Here is a 24,030-nt window from a genome sequence, read left to right as displayed (position 1 = left end):
GTGTGTGTGTGTGTGTATGTGTGTGTGTGTGTGTGTGTGTGTGTGTGTGTGTGTGTGTAACGCTTTTAATCTCACTCACTTTTCTCGGAGATGGCTGGACCGATTTTAATGTTCTTAGTGTCAAATGAAAGGTCTAGGTGTCCCATAGGTCGCTATGAAATTTCAAACTGATCGGACTTTTAGTTCAAAAGTTATGTATAAAAATACGAAAAATATGGGACTTAATTATCTCATAGGTCCCTTAACCGATTTGAACAAAGTTGATTGCATATGAAAGAGGAGCCTTGCAAACCCTTAACTTCCAAATTTCATGACGATTGGACTTGTAGTTTGAAGTTACATAAAGAAATGTGAAAAAATAATATTTAAAGCATATTTTTGTAACATATACGCATTAATTCAATGAAAAACATCGCACATTTTATTATTTGAAAATTGCTGCTGAGATCTATCAAACGAAACCGAGTTATTTAAAATCGGACGGTTCATTCAAAAGTTATTCAAACTTTAACACTTAAGCACCGTGTATTAAACCGTTAAAACATGTGAAATCAAAACATATCAATCAAATGTTGATTGTATTCAATGTGTGTGGTGTATGTATGTATGTATGTATGTATGTCTGTATGTATGTATGTATGTATGTATGTATGTATGTATGTATGTATGTATGTATGTATGTATGTATGTATGTATGTATGTATGTATGTATGTATGTATGTGTGCATGTATGTATGTTTGTATGTATGTGTGTATGTATGTATGTATGTATGTAAGTATGTATGTATGTAAGTATGTATGTATGTGTGTGTATGTGATGACAATCTGCATTTTTTAAATTTGCATTTTTTTTTCCTTTATTAAGCTCTAATTTACTACCTATAAGGCCAATGTCCATAAGACATTTCCAGGCCGATATTCAAATTTCATGAGTATTGTTCAGTGTTGAAATATTAAGAACTACTTAAACTACGGTTAAATTGGGAACGCCGATTGCCCGCGGCTTCTCGGGGTTAGTTAATCCACACATTCTTTCATTTACACATACCTATCATTCATCCCAAGTAATCTCGCACTCGTTCTTAAAAAAAAGGAAAGGGGAGCTAAAACTAACTTTAACCTACATGTTAAAGAACCGATCACCCGCGGTTCACTCGGGGTTAGTTTAACAATTATAACTGTAATTTGGTCTTTATTATAAATTCATTAATGGTCTACATCATTTCGATATCCATTTTTCCAAGCACGTCTCGAACTGGTTGGACCGGTTTATCTGCCAAAATGGTTTCTCGCTCTTCTGTGAAACGTTCGCACTCCCACACAAGATGATCAATTACTGCATATCCTTTAGTGCATTCGCAGAGATTAGTTTCTGTGATGTTGAATCTGTGAAGATGACCATTTTGTGTATAATGATTTGACATTAATCTAGACATATTTTTTATGAATGTTCTGGTAGCATTTATATTAGCAAACCACGGACTGAGCTTTACTAATGGTAAGATGCTATAGCAGTATCTACCCAGATCGCTGGAAGACCATCCTTGCTGCCAGAACTCAACAGCCCTTTTACGGAGCACCGGATAGAAATCACGAGAGTCGGCTTCTACAGAGAAAATTTCATCTTGTTCGCAACCACGTCTTGCTAACATGTCAGCCATGTCGTTACCAGTAATATTTGAGTGAGAGGGTACCCACAAAAATTTGACAGTGTAATGGAGCGATGATAGTTCTGCTATGGCATTTTTTAAATATAGCACTTCCCGACTTGCCCTGCCGCAAACCTTTATATTCTTTATAGCTTCAAGAGCACTGAAGCTGTCCGAACAAATAAGGTATGTCCCTGAAGGAAGAGTCTTAATGTAATCGACCGTAAAACGAATCGCCGTCAATTCCGCCTTGAAAATCGAACAAGGATCGTTCATACGGAGAGAAACCTGCAGGCCAGAACCATGTACTCCAAATCCGACACTTTCTTCTTTTACCGAACCGTCCGTAAAAAAGAGTCCATCCACTGTATCCGGCGCTACGTAAATATTGTTGCTATCGGTCGCCGTACTATAAAACTCAGTTCAATGCTGCAAGCAACCGGTATCGCAGTTACAACCGTTTTCTGTACAACCGCTATGTATCTCGCATTCAAGATAGTCTTCGCATGCAGCCTAAGAAATTTTGGTCATTTGTTAACACAAAACGAAAAGAAAATGGATTACCCTCGTCTATGTTTTTGGGAAATTGTGTCGCCAATAGTGAAGGAGAGAAATGTAACCTTTTTGCCGAGCATCTAAAACAGGCGTTCAATGTTTCCATCGCTTCTGCTGCACAAATTGAAGAAGCCTGTAACGTAGTGCCACACGATGTTTTTTCGTTCGAGCTGCCGTACATTAACGAAGATATCGTGAAAACTGCTTTGGGTAAAATGAAAACATCGTATGCAGTCGGTCCAGATGGCATACCCTCTGTTGTTTTAAAACGATGTAGTAATGTACTTTGTTCACCAATCGCAAAACTTCTTAATATATCAATACAACAGCGCAAATTTCCTGACCGATGGAAATTTTCCTATCTGTTTCCAATACATAAAAAGGGTGACAAGCGCGACGTCACAAAATATCGCGGGATCATGTCCATGTGCGCTTGCTCAAAGTTATTTGAAATTATCGTGAACGACGCTTTGTTTGCTTGCTGTAAATACTATATTGATGTTGACCAGCACGGATTTTTCCCGAAAAGATCAGTAACGACGAATCTGATGCAGTTTATTTCCCGGTGCTTGCGAAGCTTGGATTCTAGCTTTCAAACTGATGCTATTTACCTGGACTTGAAAGCTGCATTCGATAGAGTAGATCATAGAATACTGCTCAGCAAAATGGAGCGACTAGGTGTATCTGCTGACGCCGTATGCTGGTTTAGATCTTACTTGACTAACAGAAGCTTATGTGTCAAAATAGGATCAACTATCTCTAACCGCTTCTCCAACCAATCTGGAGTTCCGCAAGGCAGTAACCTCGGCCCGCTACTTTTTTCGATTTTTATAAACGATGTCTCATGTTTACTCCCACATGATTGCCGACTCTTCTATGCTGACGATACAAAAATTTTTAAAGTTGTTACGTGCCTGAACGACTGTATGGAACTGCAGGAGTACTTGAATACGTTTGTGAACTGGTGTGCTACTAACCGCTTGACACTGAGCATAGAGAAGTGCAACGTAATCTCATTTCATAGAAAACGATCGCCCATAGAATACAACTACAACGTTTCCAACCACTGCCTTCTCCGCGTACAGTGTATAAAGGATTTGGGAGTTCTGTTGGACAATGAACATACGTTCAAGAACCACTATGACAACATTATCTCGAGGGCCAACCGACAGCTGGGGTTCATCTTCAAGATTGTTGACGAGTTTCGTGACCCACTCTGCTTGAAATCACTGTACTGCTCACTTGTGAGATCAATCCTCGAAACTAATTCGGTTATTTGGTGCCCATATCATGCTAATTGGTCTCGCAGAATTGAAATGGTGCAGAAAAAATTCATCCGTTATGCTCTTCGACATCTCCCATGGCGTGATCCGCTCAATTTGCCATCGTACGAAAACCGCTGCCGACTTCTCGGTTTACAGCCGCTGGACCTTAGACGACGAATCGCACAAGCCGTGTTTGCAGCTAAACTTTTAACGAATCACATCGACTGCCCGGCGTTGTTAGAATAGCTGAACATATACGCTCCGGAACGACCGCTACGACAACGAAACTTCTTGTACCTGGAGCCGCGAAATCATTTATTTGGACATCATGAACCAATACGTATAATATGCAATCGTTTTAATGAAGTTTTTGAAATGTTTGACTTTAATGTGCCAATTAATGTTTTTCGTGATCGTTTACTGAATGTTCTGTTTAGATATTAGTTAGGGATTATTCATTAAGACGCAACTGTCAGATGAATTTTGTAAAATAAACATAAACATAAAACGATAGTCTTTCGAGAAACAGACTTTTTAGATAAGCCTGAGATTCTCCTTTCATGAATCTACCATGGAGTGATGTGTCAACTGAAATTTCAGCCGACATGGAATAATAATCGTAGTCGTAGTAACGCTTCATAGATGAAGCAGCCGTAGAAAGAGTAAGGCAATTTCTATACACAGAAAGAAATTTCGATTGTGGATTGATATCGAAGAGCAAATCCATGTTGTTTAAAACTTTATTAGATGTTAAATGACACTCAACCAGATATCTGCAGTTCAGCTCATCAAATCGAACTCTCAGTGGCATAACCCCCGACAGAACTTCAACACTTTTAGTGTGTGTTGATGATAGCAATCCTAAGCAAATTCTTAGACATCTATATTGAACTCGTTCTAGTTTTATAAAGTGTGTATTGCACGTCATGTTGAATACAAAACAACCATATTCCATTACTGAGAGAATCGTAGTTTTGTATAGTCTTATCATATCGATAGGCTGTACTCCCCACCAGGTACTAGTGATAGTCCGCAAAAAATTTATCCTTTTCTGGCATTTTCGTACCAAATACTCCACATGAGCTCTCCAAGTGCATTTAGAATCATACCATACTCCCAGATATTTCGAGCACATTGAGTGGGGAATTGCAGAATTGTATATAGTCAGCTCTATGGACGAGGGGGCATGTTTTCTAGAAAATACTACCTTGTTGGTTTTTGTGACAGAAAACTCAAGTCCAATATTGCATGCCCATGTTTCCAGGCTATTTAAAGAAAATTGTAGTGATTGTTTCATTGAGTTGCGATTTTTGTCGCGAGACCACAGAGTACAGTCGTCGGCGAATTGCACAAGAACGCAGCCTGCAGATAAACAATTGTCAATGTCGCTGACATAGATGTTGTACAACAAGGGGCTAAGAGCAGAACCCTGTGTCAATCCTAAATAGCTCGTTCGAACGGACATGACCTTTTTATTGTGAAAGAAATTCAAAATCTTCGAAGATAGCAGGTGGAACAGAAACATGGCAAGGTGGGTTGGGGCTCCTATTTGGCACAACTTTTGACACAGAATGTCGATTAAAACAGAGTCGTATGCACCTTTGAAACACAGCGGTCAGTTCTTCTTTTGATTCAAAAGCTATTTGTATGTCTGAAGCCAGTAATGCTTGGCAGTCTCTCGTACTACGAGCCTGACGGAAGCCATACTGCGTAGGCGATAAGAGGTTGTTTTTCTAGTGTCTTCCGAACGCATGACAGTAGGCCTATAGGACGATAAGAATCTATCAAACCTTGCTCTTTTCCTGGTTTTAGTATGGTTATTAGTTTAACCTCTTTCCACGATTTAGGAATGGAAAAGCTTTGGAAAATCCAGTTTAAAGATTTCAATAAAAGATATTTAGCTGACGTTGGAAGCATTCTAATTAAAGAAAACTTGATATTGTCCATTCCTGGCGAGGAATTGGTGCTTTCGATTAGCGTTCGTTCCAGTTCCGAAATAGAAAAATCAGCCACTAGAGTATTTTCAGTATTAGAAGAAACATTAAACGAAGGGCAGTCAGATGGAACGAATGATGGACAAACTTTCTCGGCGTATTTTTGTATCCATTCTGCATCGTAGTTGTTAACATTTGATGGAGGGGGGTGGTAGTTTCGCAATTTGCGCGCCGTGTTCCACAGCGTAGACATGACTGTTTCTCTCGACAAAGAGTCAACAAAATTTCTCCAGTAGTTACGTTTTTTGGATTTGAACAGTCTTTTACTACTGGCCTCCAGGCGCTTGTATTCCAAAAAATCTGTCATTAACCCGCGTTTTCTAAAACTTTTGAATGCATTAGAGCGCATTTTAACGATCTTTGAGCATTCTTCGTCCCACCAAATCGTGTGAGGCCTACGAACAAGAACTTGGGACTGGTTTCGTTTGCGCCCGAAAAGCTGCGTTGGTCATGAGCTCAGTGAGGAAATCATGTAACTCCGGCAACGTTACCTCACACTGTTCAGTTACATCGGAGATAATCGAAGAATACTTTCGCCAATCAATATTTTTGGTTAAATCATATGGAACAACAACCTCGGATACGTTACTTTGGGAAAACTCTATATGAATAGGTAAATGATCGCTACCGGCAGGATCATCTAGAACAGACCAATGGCATCTCAATGCACAATTCGAAGAACTAATTGAAAGATCTACTCGACTACACCTAGCAGGCGGACACGCTACTCTTGTAATCTCACCAGTATTGAGAACCGTTAGAATAAAATCATCTAAAATGTTGTATATTAAGTTTGCTCTATTGTAAATCGATACAATTGTAACAAGAAGGTCACTCAAATTAACGGAGCAAGCCACTGCTTCTACAGGGCTGATATCATTTATCTGAACGCGATTGTATGAATAACAATCTTTAATACCCAGTAGAACTCCACCAGCACGACAATCACGGTCGGAACGAACCACGTTATACCCCGGGATATTGAAACTCAACTCTTCGATGAGAAAAGTCTCTGACAATGCAAAGCAATCGGCATTAACTTTATTTACAAAATTTCTGAAATTACCCTGTTTCGGCAGAATGCTTCTGCAGTTCCATTGTAATATGGTAATGTGATTCTTTATATGAGCCGAGTTAGCCATTGATAGTCAAAAATAAACCAAGGAGAGGCCAAGAAACGAGTAACTGTGACAAGAGACTGTTCAAAATTGGGGTTATCTTTGTTAAAACTTCAGTCCATACCGGGCCCAACTTAAAAGTTTCGATTATAAATTTAATCAGGTCAGTAATAGAAAGCTTTCCTCGAGAATTCTCATTGCTTTCCGCTTGACTGTATAAAAAACCAGGGGAACATGAAAATTCATCTCGATTTTGGGTTTTCAACTGACTATTTGAAGGTGTTACAAATTGTAGCGATTTAGCTTCTTCGGATCTTTTAGATGACGATATTTTCGTTTTTTTAACGTGAGTCGCAGATGTAATTTTTTTTTCGTTTCAGTGTTGCGTCTTTACTACAATGTGCAATGTTTTCATCAATATCAGAGATATCACTCAACGAGCTGTATGGATTATCAGTTGATATATCGGGGAGAACAACTTGGCGCACCATTTCAGCATAACTGAGTTTCGATTTTTGTTGGACACGTGCCTTCGCAAATCGAATCCGTTGTTTGTAAAAGGAACAATCTTTTTTATCTTCATGTGTTAGTTTACAATGAAGACAAACGACCTCAGCAATTGTGCATTGTTCTTCCGTGTGTAACTGACCGCATTTACCACAACGGAGTTTGTTTGTGCACAGACTTTCTGTATGACCGTAACGTTTGCATTTGTTGCAATGCATTGGTTTCGGGGAAAATAAACGTACGGGAATTAATACGTGGTCGATCATCACGTAGTCTGGCAGCGTAGAACCTGCGAATGTTACCCGTATAGAATGCGATTTTTCATATTTTGTCTGTCCTTCGGTTGTGATGCCCGAAACCAAATGTCCACATTCAAGAATAGGCACCGACGGAAGGCGCGGGTCACGGAATTTACCTGATCCATTTTTCACAATGTAATCCAAATCGATATCAGATTGATTGATAACGCCGTCAATCTCTACTCGATCGCAAGGGACGTAAACGCGATACAGGCGAGAAAGGAGTTCATTTAAAACAGCATTATTTGCTTCTTCACGGCTAGCGAACACTACCCTAACTTTGCCAAAATTAATTTTACGTATTTCTTTGACTGTCTTAAAATTTTTATGTAGCTCTGATGAAACTAATAACACATTTATAGGCTTCTCCTTTTGGCGAACGAAAACTTCAAAGGGACCTTTAAATGACTCTGGATAGCAACGCTGACGAACATATTTTGGTTTATCAGGGTCAGGGGACTCTTCCCCATCCATTATTCGTTGTAGATGAATTCGTATGACCAGAATAATAGGCTATTTATTGGTAACAACTGATAAAAGATATCAAAAGAAATGTATACTTAGCTTGCTGGCAGGAACAATCCAATGACCTTCAACTTAACAATAGCTGATCGATACAATTTAGCGCAGGACGATAAGAACAGAAGAGATATAAAGCTCGACCGATCTCGACAACGGTTGAAGAGCGAATCTTTAAATTTGCATTGAAATTCAAGAAAAGTGAGAAACATGTCAATTGTTTATTTATTTATTTATTTATTTATAATACATATATCACTGTAACACAAATTACCTCCTACTGGTTCTCAAAGCTTATGTACAATGTGATGAACAACTCCTGCAGATCAGTTTAATGTGGCAAAGAATGATTTACAAGTTTTTTTAAAAATTTGATAATTCCTGGCATTTTTACACACACTTGGTAGACGGTTCCATAGACGAACACTACGATGGCGGAAAGCTTTTTTGCCGACCTCAGTTGTGCAACTGGTTAACAAAAGATTATTTGTTCTAGGCGATAGAGAAAACGAATAAAAATCGGACAGGTATGCTGGCCCATCAAATAGTATCTTGTATGTTTGAGAGCACATTCGAAAGTCCAGATAGTTCTTGAATGTGCACCCAACCAGAGAATTCTGGAACCTTGAAATATGGTCGAATCGGCGAGCATTGTGGACGTAACGAGTAACAGAATTGAATGCCAATTTGAGCCTTTCAAAGTTCTCGTTTGAGACGTTTGCGTACAGGACATTTCCATAATCAAATAGTGGAATTATGAGAGCCCGATCTAATTGTAACCGAATCGATTGAGGAGTGAAATGGCGCAGTGCAACTAAACATTGCATAGACCCGTAAACCTTTTTACATACGGCTGATACTTGGGCATCCCACTTCATGTAACTGTCCATGAGTATGCCCAAGTTTTTGACAACCTTCGAATAGTCGATTATTTTGTCTCCAACCACTATATTATCAACCTCATCAAGAACCATTCTTTTTGTTCTATAAACAATTGCTTGAGTTTTTGTCGCATTTAATCGAATGCCATTGGAGATGCTCCATTCGATAATTTTGCTGATGTCTATATTGATATTATTCACTACTTCTCGTGTTTCATGAATTTTTCCGGAAAGATATAGTTGAAAGTCATCAGCATAAAGATGAAATTTACAATGCAGAAGTTGTTCAGGCAGATCGTTAATAAACATAGTAAATAAAAGTGGTCCTAAAATTGACCCCTGCGGGACTCCGCTTGTTACGTTTAATAAGTTCGATTTCATGCCATTGAACTCAACATATTGGGATCTTCCCGAAAGATATGAGTGGAGAAGATCAATAGCACATTGTTCAAGCGCGAATAGACGCTTAAATTTTTTACATAGCAGTGAGTGATTAATGGAATCGAAAGCTTTGCTGAAATCGAGAAGTGCCATGATTGTGACAAGTTTTCGATCCATGGCACAACGGATATCATTTTCGATTTTGATGAGCGCTGTGGTTGTGCTGCAATGTTTGCGATATCCTGATTGGAAAGGACACAATAAACTGTTTTGCACTAAATAGTCATTCAGTTGTTTCACAATTAGTCCCTCGAAGATTTTAGATAGAGCAGGAAGAATGCTGATTGGACGATAATCAGCTTCAGAAGAAGGATTATCAGTTTTCGCAATTGGAACAATACGAGCGATTTTCCAGTCGCGAGGAAAAGATGACGTTGTTATAATACAATTAAACAAATCAGTTATAAACGGCAGCGTAACACAAAGTGTCTTTTTTAAAACATGTTTTTTTAAATTGTCTGAAGTTTTTGAAGCCTCTTCGTGGAATACGATCTCTGAAATCAAAGAAAAGAAAAAACTTTTTCCGACTAAATTCCACTATTTGATATTTATTCGCGACAGATACGTATACGCTTTGAAATAAGACACTGATGAAGCCTGCACTTCGTAGGCGAACTACATATCTGTTGCAAATAAATATTAAATAGTGGGATTCAATCGAAAAGTGTTTTCGTTTCTTTGATTGGGATTTCAATTGTCATTTTCTTCACTTGCTGTTATTCACAATTGTACAAAAAAAGCAAAAAGCGAAGAAAAGAAGTTAATTAGGCATCTAGGTATAGTGGTATATAAAATTAAAAAGTGAGTTCATTTTTGCAAAAAAAATTATACAAATTTCAAACAAATTTTGCGCATCAATAGATGCTCTTTTCAATCAATAGATACTAGAGCTTAGAAATGTTACATGAAAAATAGGAAGTAGACGTTGCACGGTAGTAATTTTGTAAGATTTGTTTTCGTTAGTGACATTTTAAAGATGTCTTATATCATGTATCATGTTTTAATAAATAAATCAAAAATGACAAGCACTGGACATCATATCGATCATATTTCCCATTCTCAAGCATGTTTATGGCGCAGTTTTTGCACTATTTTTCGACCTCATCTTGTTTTCCTAACCCTCTAACATTGTAAAAACGTTACGATCAAGCTAATCAAGACTTCATGAAAGTAAATTCAAAAGAAGTTTAAGTTTTGATTTTCATGCAAAAATATTTATCTGAAGGAGCGCCAGCCAAGGAAAAGTTCAATTTCTCTTTTTCATATCTATCTAATGCTCTATTCAGTTATTTTTTCTAATTCTGATATATTGCAAAATTGAAGCCAAACAAACTAATAGTAAAATTTTGAGATTAATCATTTTGTTGTCGATATCCTTTTTCTTCAAAAGCGAAGTATAATAATAATTTTTCTGAACTCTTGTTTTTTTTCAAAGATGCTAACTGTTGAGCGCATGGTATTAATATCAAAATATCAAAATATCTGCTATGAACACATATTTCATATTGTCAATTCAAAACAAGTTTCGTTTGTGACTCTGAAGTCCGAAAGTTAAGGCCGACCGATTATAAAACTAAATAAGGTATTCATCAAGTAACATAAATGACGCTTACAAGTATTTACGCACCCAAAGAAAGAAAATATAATTATTCTACGCAATACGTTGTGAATTTTACTGGCAAATAAGGATTTTGAGGAATACGGAACGGATATGTAAAAATATAGTCAAGTTAATTATAGATGTTCCTGAGAAATTAAATAATGATTATTGTGGCAGTAGAAAGGCTAGGTCACGCCGCTAGGTGGATTAATTCGGGTTTTTCAAACTTTAATAACTTTTTACTAAATATTCAAAGATTCACCAGATTTTCAATGGACAAACAGTGAAGGGTCAAACTAACGTAATGACGTCGATATAGCACGAAAGTATTGGTTTTTAACGATTTACCAGCTATTTTCTTCACACACAAGATTACATCGGTTAGCGTATCTACGCATTTTTTCTTTGTTTTGCTTATAAATTTGACAGCTGCGCTGCTAAAAATCGGCAGTTTAATTCAAGAGTGTTCATTCAGTCTATAGAAATAATTCCCATCATTTGTTTGCTTCAAAACTTATTGTTTATGGAATATGACAAGTGTCTGTCTTTCCCGCAGTGTCCGTCTTTACTGTCCTTCCCCTACCAGTAAAATTCACAAGAACATACTGCGTGCAATAATTACATTTTCCTTCCTAGAGAGCATAAATATTTGTAAGCATCATTTAACCCTCTAACGGGCAACACCGTAAAAACGATGCGATCAAACTAATGACTATTTTATCATGAAGGTACACACAAAAAAAACCTTAAGTTCTGATTTTCATGCAAAAATAATTATCTAGAGGAGCGCCAGGTAAGAAAAAGTCCAATTTATCTTTTTCTTTTTTCATGTCTAACGCTCTGCCCAGATGTTTTTTCAATTCAGATATATTACAAAATTAAAATAATGCATGAAATTTACTCATAGAAACATTTTTCAGGTCAATCATTTTGTTCTAGATGTCCTTTTCCTTCAAAAGTAAAAAAGGGAATATTCGCGAATTAATTATTTTCCGAATTTTTCGGAATTTTTGTTTTTGAAAGATGATAACTTTTGAATGCATGGTCAGAATGTTATGATATTAATATCAAAATGTCAAATCTGTTCTGAACACATTTTGCGTATTGCCAATTAAAAACAAATTTTGCATGCGCCTCTAGAGCTCCAAAAGCGAAGGCCGTCTACAGACGGTCTTACCCGTTAGAGGGTTAATTTACTTTATCAACACCTTATTTAGTTTTATAATATTTACGTGATTTATTAAATTGATTTATAGAAATTAACCTTCTAACGGGTTTACAGACGACCTTAACTTTTGGGCGTAGGAGCAAATTGTAAATTCGAAACAAACGAAGCTTGTTTTGAATTTACAATTTGAGAAGTGTGTTCATAATAGATTTCTTGATTTAAATACCATGCGTTCAAGAGTTAGCATCTTTCAAAAACAAGAATTTAGAAAAATTAAGAAAAAAATTATTGCGCGAATAATTCCTTTGCACTTTTGAAGGAAAAGTATATCTAGAACAAAATGATTGGCCTTAAAATTTTATTATGAGTTTACTTGACATCAATTTTGAAATTTATCTGAATTTTCCTTTTTCCTTTCTTTCGGGTTATCCAACTGATCGCTTAATAGCGTATAAAACTCTGCGCTGGGCCCTTTTGTGATGTCATCAAAGTGTCAGGGAGACATCAAACATCAGTTCTACCTGACGAGACAGGCAGTGTCGCCCACTAAAACACAGGTAGAGCCCCAAGCATAGCCGACACGTCTATGCCCGCAGGCGGAGGCGTTCCGGCCCTGCGCGGACTCCACGAACTGACTTTGAGATTTCTCTGCCAAAGGCCGGAAATCATATTTTAAATAAAATGATGATGATGATGATGATGATGATGATGATGATGATGATGATGATGATGATGATGATGATGATGATGATGATGATGATGATGATGATGATGATGATGATGATGATGATGATGATGATGATGATGATGATGATGATGATGATGATGATGATGATGATGATGATGATGATGATGATGATGATGATGATGATGATGATGATGATGATGATGATGATGATGATGATAATGATGATGATGAAGATAATGATTGTGATGATGAGAAGAAAAATAATAGATCTGTAGTATCATTTAGATTATGTTACGTTACGTTCTGAGAGCATGCTCCCCTGTTCCGTTCTGTACCCGTTCCGTTCCGTCGTTCTGGGCGCACTGTCGCTGCACTCTGATATTAGGCACTCTATTGTGAAAATTATTGACAGTAATAACCGTTTGCATCATTCCACTTTGTACAGTTACCGCGTGTGCACGAAATAAAACTTGACTCCCGAAAAAGTGTTTTCCCTTAATTTTACGTGCGGCCATAGCGTCAGAAGTGGGATTGAATTCCCCGGAATAGTGTAACCATGAACCGGATGAGCAGAAATGACTTAGTGGAATGGCTTCAAGGTAATCAAATCGAGTTCCCGGAAACAGCTACTGTGCGACATTTGCGAGCGCTGTACGAAAGCCATTGCGGAGCGCTACAGGAGGCAACAGCAGACGACGCCCCGGGGCAGAGCGCCCCCATCGAAGAAGAGCTTGACGAGGAATTGCGATTGCTGCAGAAACGTAAAATGATCACGAATTTACGTCGTGAGCTGGAGGCTGTCGACGGCAGCCAAGGAAAACAACCTTCGATTCAGGATGTTGCCAGCCTCATCATACGATATCCGGGAGGCGATATGGGCGACGCGAATAGATGGATTGCTGATTTTGAGTCTGCGTGCGAATCGGTGGGAGGTGATGAAGCGTTCATGCTCAGATGCATCCGCCGCCTGATGGAACCGGGAACTGAAGCAGAGTGGTTCCTCCGAGTGGATAAGTCTACAAATTACAGGCAGTTCCGTGCCAATTTCTTGGAGAATTTCGGACACACTTACACAGTCGCCGAGATCGTCGACCAGCTGCGGAAGACAACGTTTGCATTGGCCCGTGTATCCGTCGCCGGGTACATTCTGAAGATGCAGGAGATCGCTTCAAGAGCAGACATCGAGGAAGGTCTAGTTGTTCGACTCATCATTGATGGCTTCCAGGACCGTTCAGCCAATATAGCCGTGCTGTACCCGGCTAAAACTCTAGCCGAACTCAAACAATTGTCACGTCGATATGTCCAGCTACGGGAGATGTATCCAACTAAGACGACGGTTCAGCCAATGGGACCGAAAGGGAAACCGGTTGCCACGAAAATAGATCTGCCGCGATGCTACAACTGTTCCGGTATTGGCCATCTGTCTGCGAACTGCAAGGAGCCTCGCAGAGCGAAGGGCTCTTGCTTCCGTTGCGGATCGACTCAACATCAACTGAAGGAGTGTTCTCAACCACCACCGCGCAACAACACACAAGTTGCTTTGACGGACGAATTTCGACGGGACGGAAAGGGGGAACGCTGACGAGATAGGAGCGGCAATCTCAGAACTTAATATCGTAAGTATTGCTCTTTCAATTGATAGCGAGATTAATTCATGTAATACTGTACTTTCTATGTTTGATACGGGCAGTCCAATTAGCTTCGCACAACGATCATCATCAACGAAAATTGATTCCGGATACAAGAGCATAGGCAACCATCCGCTCTGTACATACGGAATAATCGTAGCATTTATTACTTTCCGCAATAGGAAAATTCGTTTAAAATTACTGGTAGTACCAGATCATTATCTTTGTGTTCCGTTGCACTTGGGAAGAGACTTCTTAAGAAAAGCAGGTGTCACTTTGTATGACACAAAATTTAATAATACAACTGATGTTTTGTCTAATATGAACCTTGAAATCGGATCTGATCCGAACAGAATTAAAATTTCCGGAAAAGTATTACATTGTGTATTTGATCTTTCGAAAGCTGCAAACCCAGAACCAATCACGACCTGTCGTCAATGTAGTCACCCGCCAGTCTCAGCTAATACGGGCATAAATAATACGCGTCTGCATTACGATCCGTTAAGTCTGCGCGTATCGAATCCGACTTTTCCGAATATTCCGTCTTGTGAGCTCATTTCCGATTCCGATATTCAGTTAATTTCCGACTCTGTAGGATTAAATCTTGTTCCTAGTGAAGACAGTTTACCAATTCCGTTAAATTCCGACTGCTATTTTGTTCCGGATGTGTTCTATGTTGACTTAAATGGTGGTGATAGTGAATACGATATAAATCCGAGATTAAGTGTCAGTAATCGGAGCAAATTGTTGAAGATAATCGAAGAGAGCTATTTAAATATTGTGCAGATTCCTCCTCGGGACCATAACTACGAAATGAGATTGAAGCTTACGTCCGATACGCCAATTAATTATACTGCACGAAGACTATCGTACTCCGACAAACTTGAGGTGGACCGTATTGTTGAAGAATTGTTAGATGCCGGAATAATACGACCAAGTGATTCTCCCTACGCATTTCCGATTGTATTAAGGGCGAAGAAAACCGGTGAGAAACGAATGTGTGTAGACTATCGTTCGTTAAATAAAGTGACTGTCCGAGATAGTTATCCGATGCCATTGATCGATGACTGCTTAGAGCGCGTTGAAGGAAAAAAAATATTTTACTGTGTTGGACCTTCAGAATGGATTTCATCAGGTGAAGGTAGCCGAAGGCACCATTCCGTATACTGCTTTTGTGACGCCCAGCGGACAGTACGAGTACTTAAAGATGCCATTCGGACTACGCAATGCTCCGGCAGTGTTTCAGAGGTTTATTAACTTTGTGTTGGCACCGTTTATAAAGGAAGGTACCGTTACTGTGTACTTGGATGACATTACGATAGCAACTACAACGATTCCGGAACATTTTGACATTTTACATCGAGTACTTCGAAGGTTGGCTGAATTCAGACTTAAGATTAAGGCTAAGAAGTGTCAATTCTGTTACACGGAGATTGAATTGTTGGGATTCGCTGTTAGTGAACATGGAATAAGGCCGAACAATTTACACTTGGCAGCGATTGAGAAGCTACCTTTTCCGAGCGACGCAAAACAATTAGCTAAATGCTTAGGACTCTTTTCCTATTTTAGAAGGTTTGTTCCATCTTTCTCAACTATCGCCATGCCTTTACGTGCTTTGACAAACCCTGGAGTGAAATTTGACTTTGGCGAAAAGTGTAAAGAAGCTTTTACGGTTCTACGGGATAAATTGATTTCGTCTCCAGTCCTGGCCCTCTATAATCCGGAACGAGAAACGGAGTTGCATTGTGATGCGAGCAGTGAAGGTTTTGGAGGCATACTGATGCAGAAACAAAACGATGGCAAGTTTCACCCAATTGGCTATTTTTCCAAGCGTACGACCTCTCCGGAATCACGTTATCATAGCTTTGAGCTCGAGACATTAGCAATCATCTACTCATTAAGGAAGTTCCGTATTTACCTGGAAGGCATTCCGTTCCGTATCATAACTGATTGTAATTCGCTTGCTATGACATTAGGCAAAAAGAACGTCAATGCCAGAATTGCCCGGTGGGCCCTTGAGTTGGAGAATTATCATTATACTATTCAGCATCGTAATGGTAAACTTATGAATCATGTAGACGCCTTGAGTCGGCTTCCTAGTGTGAGCATGGTCGCTCATGATAGTTCAGATCAAGTAGTTTCCGCTATCAATTCAGATGATTTCGATTTCCAATTGCAAGTTACGCAAGGTCGTGATAATGATATAGTTAAAATGAGAGCAAGGTTAGAGAACGGGCCCGTAAAGAACTTTACTCTGGATGATGGTTTAGTATATCGTTGCACCAGCACTGGCAAGTTCCTGTTCTACGTGCCAAAGGAAATGAGGACGAATGTTATACGCAGTGTACATGAGAAACTGTGTCATATGGGCATTACGAAGACCTACGATCAGATTCAGATGCACTATTGGTTTCCGGATATGAAGGCCGAAGTAGAAAAATACGTTAAGAATTGTGTCCGTTGCATTGTGTATTCCGATCCAAATTCCGGAAATCGCGCACTGCATTGTATTCCAAAAAGGCCAATTCCGTTCGATACCCTCCACATCGATCATTTTGGACCGCTTCCGTCAATTGCTTCCAAGAGAAAACACATATTGGTGATTGTTGATGCTTTCACAAAATACGTTAAGTTGTACCCAGTGAACTCGACTAGTACGAAAGAAGCCTGCGCCTGTCTTGATAAATATTTTGAAAATTACAGTCGACCAAGAAGAATTGTCAGCGATCGTGGAACATGTTTTACTTCTTTAGACTTCGGCTCATACCTGTTAGACAACAACATCGAACATGTGAAAGTTGCTACTGCTTCCGCCCAAGCAAATGGGCAAGTCGAACGAGTGAATCGGGTTCTTAAGTCGATGTTAGCTAAGCTTACGGAACCTATTCAACATTCAGATTGGTGCAAGATGTTGGGGAAAGTTGAATACGCGATGAACAATTCCGTTCATTCAAGTACGCGTCAGACACCTAGTATGCTATTGTACGGAGTACATCAGCGAGGACGTGAAGTAGATGTACTTTCCGAGTTTCTTGACAACAAATTGAGTTCCGACGATTCCGAAGCATTACGAGATTTGGATCAGCTACGAAGTTCTTCCGCCGATTGTATAGAGCGCTCACAGAACCGTAATTCCGAATTGCATGAGAAGAAATGTAAAACTCCCATTGTGTACTCCGAAGGTGATTACGTGGTGATACGGAACATTGATACCACTATCGGAACGAACAAGAAATTTGTTCCCAAATTCAAAGGACCTTATCGTATTCATAAAATGCTTCCGAATGATAGGTACGTAGTTAGAGACATTGAAAACGGACAAATCTCTCAATTGCCTTATGACGGAATAATAGAATCTTCGCGTATAAAGCTGTGGGCCGACTGGCGGGATACGGAATGAAGTGATTCTGGTTAGTGTTAGTAATTTTTACAACAGTTGAAAGAGCAATGCTTTGTATTTGTGTTGTATGTTTATGTAATTTGTATTGTGTTTAGTTTTGTTGCATGTTTACTAATCCCGAGTGTGACGCGGGTAAACGTCTATACTAACAAAATTTGTTGATCGAGACGATCATGAGTCAGGAATGGTCGAGTTGTAGTATCATTTAGATTATGTTACGTTACGTTCTGAGAGTATGCTCCCCTGTTCCGTTCTGTACCCGTTCCGTTCCGTCGTTCTGGGCGCACTGTCGCTGCACTCTGATATTAGGCACTCTATTGTGAAAATTATTGACAGTAACCGTTTGCATCATTCCACTTTGTACAGTTACCGCGTGTGCACGAAATAAAACTTGACTCCCGAAAAAGTGTTTTCCCTTTATTTTACGTGCGGCCATAGATCAAATTTATAAATGTGCTTTGCCGTGGACATTTTGTACTACTTGAGTTGTAAAATGTAGTATAGTGAAGAAGTAGAAGATTCGCCTGTAACCCCAAACACCGGTCACTGTCACTATCGCCCACTATCAATTTTCCAACACAAACTACCACAAACGAACCAATAGGAAAACAAATTTTGGACCGTTAGTGGCTACCAGCTTATCAGGGCAATTTTTCATCTTACATCTCCCAGCATTTGACCACTGTCTTAAAACAGGTATACAAAGTAAATGGAGCGCAGCACGACCTGGACGTTCGCGGTAGCCGACAAAAGCTTTAAAATATAGAGTCGCACCCGCCTTCCAACCCTCGAGTCCAAATAGCCAGTGCGGAGTATCTGTAACGGATCTCCGTCACCAAGCCTCAAAAACCGACCACTAGAAAAATTATTATTGTGAATTAGGGTAAATGATTTTGAAATGGACCTAGTCGAATTCTGATCTTGAATGGACCTATTTTTAAATAAAAATTTTAGGGTATAATTATCAAGTCTTTGTACTGTATTTAGCTTTTATGTTTATCTTTAATCATTTCTGAACGTAAATATACTAAAATTAAATTAAAATTATAGCCAAAACTACTTTATTGCCGCGTATTTAAAAGTAGCTGTTTTTCAGCGTTTTGGCAGTCACCATAGAGTATTTTCAAACTGTTACTACCCGGAACCCTTCTGGTTTGAAATAAAACAATACTCTTAAAATGATGCTAAAATATGTGTAATTTCAATTTAGGTATTTAAAAGTTCAGTAAAACCAGTAAAATCTTCAAATTCCTTAAAAATGTTAACCCCCTTTTTTGATCTTGAATGGACCTAGTATTGATTTTAGAATGGACCTAGTTTTGCGCTCCGAGACATCACTGGCGGTAGCTATCATTGCCTACCACTAACGAACACGCCGTTGTATATTCCATAAAACTGCTTGTTGTCACTATAGTATCTCCGTTTATAATTAATCTATAAGCACGGGATATTGAAAGTAGGCTTGATTTATAGCCTAAATAAAAACTTAATTATATTGATAAAACTAACTATCACTCATCCTTTTTCGTAGTTGCTTCATAGTGTTTGTACATTGTAGCCTCTAGTGTTGAAACTAAAAAGTCTTCCTAATTAGTTAGCTAACATATGTCATTTTATGCTTAAAACAATATAAACTTAATTTATTCTCAGTATTCTACAAAAATTTTAACCATCATTGATTAAAAGATAAGATGGATCAAAAGATAAGAGGGATACTAACTGCCTTCTGTTAAGGGGGCATAGTACCTTTTCAATTTTTTAAAACCTAATTTTTTTATTGATTATTTCGAAAGATTAACATTTTGACCATATGTGTTTGAAGTCGTTTGCATGAATTCCAAATATTGACAAAGTTACAGCTATTTGTACCGTGCATGTCTGGAGCGATTAAACAACGAGTAAAAACTTCAACGCCGTTTTTCTCGAAACCAGGTTTTGAAAGTCGGTACCATAAATATCTCAGGAACGGTTCAAGCAATTCTTATGATTCTTTTTTTGTTTGAAAGCCAACAAAATTCTCTACTGTTTGACCCATCCTTTTCTTGATATTGTAATTTTTGAATTTTTTAGAAATGTTTAAAGTCAATTTTTTCGCTTAAAAACCATACTTTTATGTTTCAATGTCCGCCATTTTGTTATGTGTTCGAATTCTAAAAAAGGATGGATCAAACACGAGATAATTTAATGTTCTTTCATGTCGTTTTGGAATTTTTCATTTCTGATAAGCCCCCCAGCGCCAATCCATGGTACCGCAATTCATGGTTTTTTGAACGACTATCTTCAAGGAGCCGTAGGGGCAAGGGGGAAGAGGTTCCCTTATGAAAACAAAATTGCAAATATTAGTATAAAATGCAATGTTTCGAATGCAAAAAACCCGATTCAATTTGCCTTTCGCGTTATCGAGAAAAAATTATTTGAAATTAGGCCGCTAAAATTCAACCGGATCCTGTAGTCACAAAATCAGACTCGTCTGAGTAAAAAGAAGCAGCCACTTCTGATAGTTAAGAATGCCAACTTCCTCACCCTCGTGAAACTTTGTGATGCCCAACCGTCCTACAAAACTACCCGGTTTGGCAATAAAATCATCTGTGCGTCAATGGAGGATTTAGAAATTAGGTAAAGGCCTGGATAATGATATGGTACAAAAAATATAAAATTTGGATCAATATCTGGACCATTTTCGAACTGGATATGCCTAAAAAAATAATATTGTATTTGATAATTTTCTAAATAGTTTAGCTAAAATAATTATGAGGCTCAGAATAAAATAAAATTAGGCCATTAAAAATATTTTATAAAGTTTTTGTCCTTCCGGTGTTGGGCCACTGAAGGGGGGGGGACAAAGTAAATTTTTTAATCGAGCAAAAAACATGGGTTTTAAGCATTTTTATTTAAAGTTTAAGCGTGAAAACCAAATATGTTCTTGCTTTTAATATATACGTTATTATTTTCCATGCAAAAATGTACGAAAAGAAGACAAAAACGAGAGAATTTTTTTGGACGATTTTCGGAAACTCCGAATTCGAATTTCCATTTATGTTTTGTGCTAGAAGTGTTAAGTACACTCATTTTTCGAGTTTTTCAGACTGTAGAGCACACGGACAATTGATTTTATACTCATAGCCTACAAATTTTTTTTAGCCCCCCGATTTTTCAAGCCAATTTCCAAAGGGGGGGGGGGGGGTGTGACAAAAACTTAAAAAATATTTTGCAAAGACCTTATATTCCGCCGATAAGTAAGCAGGTTAACTTCACATCACCTTTTGATCGATTGACAGATAGATTAAAAATCAGTTTAGTAAAATATTCAAAATCATGCAACCCGACTAACATTGTACTACGTCATCCGTGATCGCATCTTATACACAACCCCTCTGATTTTTTTCTTGGGGGATGTAAAGTTTTCTTTAAGCACCTCTCCCCTCTGACTTGTGACAAAATTAATACCTCCTTGTCCACCGAAATTGAGTGACCCTGAGATCAAAAATATTCAGCTGTACCAGATAAGGAGGAAGGTTCACCTATTTTCTGGTACAGTTCTTCATCGACTATCATTTAAAATTAAAACCTAGTATCGAACCTTACCTTTAAACCTAGTAGAATTACCAAGACTAATTTTTTCAAGCACCATTTACAGTATGATTTCGTATTTGACAACAAATGCGTGTCGCCTATGTTGCCAAAATCGAAACCGTGGCAAAATTTAGACCATTTTTTAACTGAAAAAATTGCATATAAATGTGTCAAAAATTGAATAATTACCACTAATTAACGAATTTTTCACGATTGCAACGGTTTTATATTCAAAATGTTCGACAGGGGCTGTCGCAAACCTTTAGATACTTTGCAGTAAGACGTAGTCCTACGTCAGTAAAAGTCTGACCTTTCGAAATATGTAGTCACTAAATAAAAACTCGAACCCCACTGTACTTGATAAACTACGTTTAATACAAGTTATATTACATATTTTTAATGAATGGTTTAAATTTTTGAAACTAATAGGCGACATAATTTTTTATGACGTAGAAATCGTTTCAACCATATCTGAACAACAGGTAATAATAAATTCCCAATATACAAATGTCACACACAGATACATACATAACGCATATCAAGTCACTGAAACATTGTTCAATTGTTGGGCTGACATAAAAACAAGACCCTCGGCGACTGTGACCGATTTCAAATTTTTCAACCGACTTTCATACCTTTCTAACAGAGTATAAGAAAGGTAAAAGCTGTTCAACCTTGTGTCCTATTAATAAATAACAGTAGTATAGTTGTACTATTAAAAAAAAATTCTTTGTTATTACTTTGTTCATTTACATGGAAGAAACTATGACAATCCAAATTTAGGTCCAATCCAAAATCAAAAATAGGTCCAATTCAAGATCATGTTGGGTCCATTCAAGATCAAAAAAAGGCTTTGGCAAAAAACGATATATTTAATAAAAGTTTCATCAATTATACATTTTTAAAGTACTGATAATGTAGAAAAAAGGTAGTACTTTCCAACAAATAGTAACATCACCACATATTATTTATAAATGACGAGTAAATTGAGCAGGAGTGCGAGTGGTGGTGTTAAAAAGCGCTAAATAGGTCCATTCAAGATCAATTACCCTAAATGTATGTATATGAATTGACTTGATTTTCCCATCTACTACCTTTAGCACCTCTATTATTACCCGTAATAATTGTAGAATGCTCCTTCGGCATGCAACTCGGCATGCAACATCTGATATCCCGCTTACATCCCATTACTGACCCTAAGCCCCCGGCCGACTCAATCAAACCGGCAATTTTTGGAGATGTGTGTGACAGCTGTGATAGATAAGGATGTGCCCCAGAAACATTAATCTATTAAATCAATGTTGCTAATTCTCATCACGATGAAAGCTCATCATCTGCTCGTCAGCGATTTGAATTTCATCAACTGGCAACTCTATCGTATCCTGATTGCTCGCGATGAATCGCTGACGCGAAAACTGGTGAGCAAAATATGAATTGATTACGCTCGCAAATATTCGCTCGGTATCTCTGTCTCACACTCATCGCTAATCATCGTTAATCGCTGTCATCCAACCAAGAATGTACTTTGCGATGAAACGTAAACAAGCATATTTTTTGGCAAACTACAAAGAAAAAATATTGCTCGTTCAAACATAAAACGTTATTCGTATCACATATAATTATGAACTTGTCAAACGTCCACATATACTTGCGACGCTATACACAAACAGTAACTTCAAGCGGCACACGGGCAAATAGAATGATTTCAAGATTTAGTTTCAATGAAATGCAAACCTGGTGCACTATTATTATTATTAATTGATGCCTCGAAGGTTCGAAGCTATGAAAAATAATACATCTTCTTGTGTGACTAACGATGAAGGCTGATAATAAAAATATCGTCGGTCACTGTTCAAAATTTTATCCTGCCAACATGTCTGAAAAATCGCTAGTATCTTCTAAACAATTGCAAACATTGCTGGTGCTTGTCATTGTCACGGAAAAAAGATTTATACTGCATTTAACGTGAATGTTGAAAAATTATGAATAACATGTTAAAATAATTTAATGAGATTAAAAGTCTTCTGGGTGTCGAAGAACGTTGATGTTTTGAAGTGCATTTATGTATTATATCGCAAAAATGTATATTCCAAGTATCTCAGGTGCTAATAGTCAAACTGAAAAGCCAACATAAGTGTTAGGTACAAGTTTTTTGACGGTGTAATTCAATATCTGATAGCGCTTTTGCCTGTTTTCAAAAATTGATAAATCATCGCTACTCATCGCGATGAGTCAAAATGTGAGCTATTCGTGTTTGATTGGGATCAGTAGCGATCAAATCATGAATGAAAAAGAGTGAGTGATAATTCGTTTTTCTCTCACTCTCATTAAATAATGCTCAGCTAGAAAAGCATTGCCAGAGAATTTGACGTTATGGAATCACTTTTGAGTGTGTTTCGAACCGACTCAGTACTTTTATCGATGAATAGCAACATTGCATTAATTATCAGAGATCCCCTTACTGGCTTTATTCTTAAACGGAATAAAAGCCTGAACAACGCAACAATCACATTTGGTAAATTTTTACCCCGAGTTACACTTGAAATCATAAAAGCATTTTGTTATATATCCACATTCAGAAGTAAACGTGACCGCTGTGCATTTACTGATTAGTTAAAAAGCCCTACACCACGTCAAGGTTCAGTTTTATCGCAGGGAAAAACAATAATAATAATGAAATAATAACACAGGAAACACAGCTACAGACTATAACTTCCTGCCCATTAATAATTGTAATTTGGCAGC

The sequence above is a fragment of the Sabethes cyaneus genome, chromosome 3 (genome assembly GCF_943734655.1).
Source record: "Sabethes cyaneus chromosome 3, idSabCyanKW18_F2, whole genome shotgun sequence".
NCBI lineage: Eukaryota > Metazoa > Arthropoda > Insecta > Diptera > Culicidae > Sabethes > Sabethes cyaneus.
This window is presented reverse-complemented; position numbering follows the sequence as displayed.